The sequence below is a fragment of the Peromyscus leucopus genome, chromosome X (genome assembly GCF_004664715.2).
Source record: "Peromyscus leucopus breed LL Stock chromosome X, UCI_PerLeu_2.1, whole genome shotgun sequence".
Classification (NCBI taxonomy): Eukaryota; Metazoa; Chordata; class Mammalia; order Rodentia; family Cricetidae; genus Peromyscus; species Peromyscus leucopus.
Window position 1 is genome coordinate 56,274,955 of NC_051083.1, and position 8,139 is coordinate 56,283,093.

Below are 8,139 nucleotides of genomic sequence, written 5' to 3' on the forward strand. Positions count from 1 at the left end.
GGATGCCAGCTAAGAGAGAAATTTAGCCATTTTCTACTCTATCTCTCTGAGCTTGCAGATTTTCACCCTAGCCCAGTTTTATTAGAAAGATAGAGATTCAGTTAAAGCTACCTTTAGTGGCAACAACAGAGCCATTGTCTGGGGAAACAGAATTCCCTCAAGGCTATGGCCTGAGCAGCTGGGCCACTAGTAGTTTAAAGGGCAGCTACTGTGAGGAAGGTAAAACAGCAACACTTCCTCAAAGAAGACACACAGGTGGTAAATTAGCATGAGAAACGTTCAACATTACATGTCTTTAGGGAACTACAACTTCAAATGACAATGTGGTAATGCTGCTGCTCTACTTGGTGGCATGAACCTGGGAGAACGGGGCCTAAAAGTGAGGCAGACTAAAGTCTCTTGCAATAACCAGCTTTATTAAGAGCATCAGACAGCTTGTACTCTGAGGGTTAAAAAGAGTTACCTGAGTAAACTATACAACCACAAGGATAAGCTACATGTGGCAAAATCATGTTTTTCCATAGAGGCCTGTTGCTGGAGAGCTTCTCTCCAGGTTCCATCAATCCCTGCAGTTCCACAATCCATGTATAAAATAATCACTCAGACAGTTATATTACTTATAAACTGTATGGCCGTGACAGGCTTCTTGCTAACTGTTTTTATATCTTAAATTAACCCATTTTTATAAATCTACCTTGCAACGTGGCTGGTGGCTTACCGGCATCTTTACATGCTGCTTGTCCTGGCGGTGGCTGCAGTGTCTCCCCCTCCTTCTTCCTGTTTCCCCAATTCTCCTCTCTCCTTGTCCCGCCTATACTTCCTGCCTGGTCACTGGCCATCAGTGTTTTATTTATATAGAGTGATATCCACAGCAGAGGCCTATGAATAACAACATCTGAAATAAACTCACTCCTATCCACTACCGAATTTCTAAATGGTCTTATTAAATAAAAAACACAGAGCTAACTATAGGGGTGAAAGCCTTGGAGAGATCAGGGAAATAGGAAAAGCCACCAGCCAACCTTACCTCACCAACTCTGCAGCTTCCAATGCCTTTATATGTCTTGCTTTTCTGCCCTCTCATTAGTTCTTAGCCCAGTTACCTCACTTCCTTGTCTTTGTCTGTCTGTACAGACCTCCAGGTCTCTATGGTTGGTACTGGGATTAAAGGAGTATGTCACCACACTTGGCTCTGTTCCCTAGTTTGGCCTTGAACACACAGAGACCCTGCGTGCTAAGTGATTAAGGATTAAGGGCATTTGCTGCCTGACTCTGTTTACTTAATATGGCTGGCCTTTCCTCCCCTGATCTCAAGGAAAGCTTTCTTTCTTTCTCCCTTTCTTTCTTTCCTTCTTTCTTTCTTTCTTTCTTTCTTTCTTTCTTTCTTTCTTTCTTTCTTTCTTTCTTTCTTTCTTTCTTTCTTTCTTTCTTTCTCTTTCTTTCTTCCTTCCTTCCTTCCTTCCTTCCTTCCTTCCTTCCTTCCTTCCTTCCTTCCTTCCTTCCTTTCTTTCTTTCATCAAAGCACAAATAAAATATCACCACATTTCAGCACAAATAAAATATCACCACACACTACACCTGGGAGGAGCACTTTCCAAGAACAATTCTGTGTTTTGAAGGAGCTGAGGTCACAAGACTCTTGTTATGTTTTCTTGGAATTTCCTCACAAACACTCAGAATTCTCACACAACTCTAATCTTGGGCTATATTCTGAGATGGTAACAGCATATACTCTTTTTAATGGCCAAATCCAAACCACCAAGATCACCAAGGGCTGTAAGGAAGTGCAGCAGTAGAAATACTCACTGCAAAGTGGAATAGCCACTTGACACATTCATAGTTTCTTAAAGAAATAAGCACACACCCCCTATATGATCCACCAACTGTGTTTCTTGGTATTTACATAAATGAGAAGATAGTTTGTTTATATCTGCATCAAAACATACACATATATTTACAATATTTTTATTCATAATTGGTAAAGCTTTGGAGTAAAAAATATTTTTTCAGTAAGTGAATGTGTACTTGAAGTGATGTTCAGAAATGGAATATTATTCAACACTAAGTAGAAATGATTTTAGCCATAAAAACATGTAAAAGAATCTTAAATGCACATTAGCAAGTGAAAGAAACCTATCTGAAAACACTATATATTGTGTACTATTGCACCTGTGTTAAAACTATAGAACTGGTGAAAAGATAGGTTCTTACCAAGGATTGTTGGGGAAGAAATAGGAAGAGTACAGGGACTGTTAAGTCATTAAAACTATTCTGTAAAATATTATAATTGTAGATATATGCCAGAGGTGAAGACCTACAGTTGGAGTACCTTCAAGAATGTGCCCTAATAAAGTTACAGACTTTATTAGGTAAAGATGATGATTATGTAGGATCATCAATTAACAAATATACCATTGCTACCGTAGAATATTGATAATAGAGGAAACTTTGCATGTGTGAGAATGGGAGAACGTGAAGACTATCTGTACTTTGTTGTGAACCTAACACTTCTCTAAAAGATCAATTCTACAGAAAAAATGGCATTCTTAGGTGACTTCAGGCAGAGATATCTGCTCATGATTTTAAGAGGTAAGTAAACAAAGAGACACTCACATTCTCACTTTCCTTTTTTTCTGGATGATGTAAAAGTGTTTTTGGTTGTACTGTAAGCCTGAAGCAGTCATTCTGTCATAGCTCCTGTTGAGGTCTGAACCACAAGACCATCACATTTCCATAGGTGTAATTCTGTCTAACCAGAGAGGAGTTGGATGAATGCAAGAAAGGTTTAGAGACGATCAGGGAACATTGAATGGAAGTCACTGTAAGCAGAAAGGAAACAGAACTACTCTGGTAATTTCAGAGCATTTGTACCAGGAACTTTATCCAAATAGGGGTCATGTGTTTGTGTCCTGAGCATGTGTGCTTGTGGCTTAGCTGATTAAATGTGTTTAGCTGACGAAATTTGCACACTATGGTCTCACTAGAACATAGCAAATACTTTGACTGAAAGCATACAGCTATTAAAAGTATCCTATCAATTAAACAACATCAGATATACAAGTATCTCAATGTAAAACATAAAAAACAATATGACCCTTGTGGAGAATATCCATTTCAACGTAATGGATTCCAATCAGAATTAATTCAATGACATTCTAAAGAATTCAAATTATAAGAATATTGAATGAAGTGAAAGGGGCTGCAAGTAAACTTCAAAGCAAATCCAAAGAGCACACAAATAAACAGCTGAATGAAATTTCACTATAAGATATGAAATTAGAATTCAGTAAAGAGAGAAATACTGAAAAAGTATAATTTTAGAAATGAAAAGCTCAGAAGGCAGAAACAGAAGTATTTATACCACCAAACAGACAAGACCAGAAAAGAATCTCCATATGCCATATTATAGTTAAACTACTAAACATAAAGTAATATGTTGAAAGACACAAAAGACAAATACCAAGTCACATTTATAGGTAAACCCATAAAAATTATTACTGATTTCTCAACAGAAAAATCTAACAGCCAGGAAAGCTTGGGATGATGTTCACCAAATCCACTGAATGACAACCATTGCTAGCCCAAAAGACTATATTCAGGAAAAATTATCTGTTCTAACTGAGGAGATAGTAAAATTCTCCATGATACTAACAGGCTAAAGGAATTCATGATATTCATGATCACTAAGACAGCACTACAGAAGCCACTTGAAAGAATCCTAAACACAAAAGAGAAAGATAAACACAGCCATATGGATACAGGAAAGAACAAACCATGCTAGAACAGTAGTTAAGCAAATAAAGAATAGTAAAACACTAAACACTACAAAATCAACAAAACAATGAGAATTATTACATACCATTCAATAGCAACTTTGAACATTGGTGGACTGACTCCCAATGAAATAACACGGATATGGCTGGGGAGATAGCTCATCTGTTATAATACTTCCTGCATAAACAACCACGAATTCAGATCCTTAGGATCCACATAAATGCTAAATTGCCATGACAGCCCATCTGTTTTGTCAATTTCAGAAGTTAGAAACAGAGGAATCCTAGAACAAGCTAACTAGTAAGACTTGCCATATCAGCAAGCTCTGAGTTTTTCTGAGAGATCTCTCTACAAAATAAATAGGGTACAATATTCCCTACATCAACCTTGTGCTCATGCACACATGCACACACACGTGCACGAGCACACATACATACACCACAAACACATGACAATAAGACAAAAATGACACAGATTGGATTTTTAAGGAGGATGAATCTATTTCTTGCCTTTAATAAACACACCTCACCATTAAGTATAAATGTAATTTGGTGAAAAGATTGGAAAAGGTATTCCAAACAAATGAACTCCTAAAGCTAGTAAGGGTCATATTCTAATATGTAAAAAAAAAATTGACCTCAGACAAAAATTAATTGTGTGATAAAAAAGATTATTTGACATTGTTAGGTTGTTCGGCTTTGCTGTGGATATCGCTCTGTATAAACACTGATTGCCTGGTAGCCAGACAGAAAGTATAGGTGGGACTAACAGAAAGGAGAATTGAGGGAACAGGAAGGCAGAGAGAGAGACTGCCTGGAGCTGCCGCCAAGACAAGCAAGATGTAAGGTACCAGTAAGCCATTAACCACATGGCAAAGTATAGATTAATAGAAATGGGCTAAATATAAGAGTAAGAGCTAGACAATGATAGGCCTGAGCTAATGGCCAAGCAGTTTAAATAATGTAAGAGTCTGTGTGTTTATTTTATAAGTGGGCTCTGGTACTGGCGAGACTTGGCGGAACTCGGAGAGAAAAGCTCTCCAGCTACACGGCTTGACAGAGCTTTTGAGTTCAGCCATCCTTCAAAAATGCAAAGTTCTTGAGTAAATTTTTAAATTGGAGAGTTTCAGACCTGAGGTAGAAGAAGAACTATGTACCTCTAAAGTTTCTTGGAGAAAGAGATATTTCACTACAAGGAAACAGACTTAGTTAATATGTGATCTGTACTAGGTGACCAAGGTAGGGAATGAGGGCACGTGTCTTATGCTATGTGACAGAGAAGTGAAACCTGGTTAATGTGAAACCCATAGGATATGACAGTAGTCATGATGCCTATGATCTTGGGTAACATCTTAGTGTGCTGCCACACTGTTCACCGGGACAGTGACCTGAGTATGTCCCTGCCTTGATCTAAGTAAGCCTCCACTGCTGAAGACCTGTGTCCTAGTTAGGGTTGCTATGGCTGTGATGAAACAACATGACCAAAGCTTTAACTTGGGGGAGGAAAGGGTTTGTTTGGCTTATACTGTTCATCACTGAAGGAAGTCATGACAGGAACTCACATAGCTAGAGGCAGGAGCTGATGCAGAGGCCATGGAGGAGTGCTGCTTACTGGCTTTCTCCCCATGGCTTGCTAAGTATGCTTTATTATAAAACTCTAAACCACCAGCTGAGGGGTGGCCCCACCCCCAATGGCCTGGGCCCTCCCCCATTAATCAGTAATTAAGGAAATGCCTTACAGCAGTGGTTCTCAACCAGTGGATCACAAATGCTCTGGGTGTAGCATATCAGATATTTACATTATAATACATAAGAGTAGCAAAATAACTGTTACAAAGTAGCAGTGAAATAATTTTCTGGTTGGGGGTCACCACAATATGAGCAATTGTATTAAAAGATCGCAGCATTAGGAAAGTTGAGAAGCACTGCCCTACAGGCTTGCCTACAACCTGATCTTATGGAGGCATTTTCTTAACTGAGGCTCCTGTCTCTCAAATAACTTTGGCTTGTGTTTAGTTGGCATTAAACTATTCAGCATAACATAGTTACTTGGAAATACTTGATTCTCTAAGAAATACTAATTAAGGAAACAATCCATCAAGAGGAAAATACAATTCTAAAAAATACTCCAAACAATGGTGTATACAGTTTCATAAGACTAACATTACTGATGGATAAGGGCACAGATAACCCCAAACAAGAATAGTGGGTGATTTCAATACCCTACTCTCACTAATAGACATATTATCCTGAACAAATACAACCAAAATGCCTTCGTTAAGTGACCTCACATTACAAGTGGACCTAAGAGATAGCTATAGAACACTCCATCGAAACGCTGCAGTATCACATTCTTCTCGGCAGTCTATGGAAATTTTTGATAAATACAGGAAAACTGAGAAACAAAGAAATTCCTAATAAATACAGGAAAATTTAAATAATTTCTTATACTGATATGACCATGACAGAATAAAACTAGGGAGAAAAATTATAAAGTATGTACAAGCTTATGAGATTTGTTTATTGACAAATGGATTATCAAACCATTTTAATTTTGTAAAAGGGTTAGAATATAATGAAAAGGAAAGATTCCAAAACATTTGAGATATAAGGAAAAAGAAAAAGGTATCCATGTTCCCTACTCTCACTCAACATAATACTAAAATTCTTAGCTAGGAAAATAAGACAAGAGAGGAAATAAAGGGAATATAAATAGGAAAAGATATTCAAGTGTGCTTATTAGCAGATGATATTTCTATACATAAGAAACAATGAAGACTCCACTATAAAACTTTTAGATTCGTTGAGTACTTTTCCAGCAAGTAGTAGATTACAAAATTTATGTGTATGATCAACCAACAAACATGCAGAAGAAAAAATAAGGGGAAACAATTGACACATAATTTCCTACAAAAATACCCCATAATATGCTTAATCAAAGAAATAAAAGATTTTCCAGATGAAAATTTTAAAACAGTGAAGAAATAGAGGAAGTTATTATAAGACAGAAACCTTCCATGTTTTTAGATTGTAAGAAATAATATTATGAAAATGGATATAGTACAAGCACAATCTATAGATTCAATGCAATCCCTATCACAATTCCAATGACATTATTAACAGAAATAATTAGATCACAAAACTCATGCAGAAACCCCAGATGACTTTGTGTAATAAATCCTTCTAATCATTAATATAAAAAATAATACTGGAAGTATCATTATAACTTATTTAAATTATACTACAGAGCCAGAGCCCTAGTTACCAAAACAACATGGTACTGTCACAACAACAGACATGTAGGCCAATGGAAGGAAGTACAGCACCTAGATATAAGCCCACAGAGCTACAGCCATGTAAGACCAAAAATACATTGGAGAAAAGATAGTCTTAAACAAGTGGTGCAGATATCTCATGGGCAAATACACAAGAATATCCAAACTAAGATCTATATCTCACCCTGAACAAAAGTTTACTCTAAATTGATCAAAGACCTTACTGTAAGACTTGAGGCTCTGAAACTGTTAGAGGAAAAAGTAGGGATGCACTAGAAGATATAGGCAGAGGTAAATTCTTTTTTAATTGAATTGTAGTTGCTCAAGAAATAATACTAAAAATTGTTGTATGAGATCTTGTGAAATTAAAAGGAAATAATCATGTTAAGACAAAATTTATAGATTATTACATATTTGATATTTGTACAATTGACAGATTAACATTTAGAATATTAAATATAGCACAAAAATACTAAACAAGAAACAAAACTACCCAATCAATAAATAGGCTATGAAATGTATAGTTCTCAAAAAGTAAAGTACAATTAAGTGCAATCTGACAGTAGACACATGAAAGCCTGTTCAACCTATCAATCAAAGAAGTGCAAATTCCCAGTATATTGAAACTCTGTATCACTCTATTCAGAATGGCTGTCATGAAGAAAACAAATAGCAACAAATACTGGTGAGAATGTAGACAGAAATAACCCTTATGCACTTCTGATGGCATGTAACCTGGTTCAGCCATTATGAAAATTAATATGGGATTCCTGAAAAAAAAAAAACTAAAAATAAATCTATCATATGACCCAACTATTTCACTCCTGAGTATTTGCCCAGAGGATCCTTAGGCAACATATCACAGAAATAATTACACATTGATATTTTTGCAGCACTATTAATAGTAGCCAAGTCATGTGACCAACCTAGTTGTCCCTCAGTATTGGAATGGATATAGAAAATGTGGTATATATAAACAATGGAATTGTCAGCCATAAAAGGAAATGAGGTTTACCACTTACAAGAAAATTATGTAACTGGAGATAATCATGTTAAGTGTATTAAGTTAGACTCACAAAGACAATTATCAA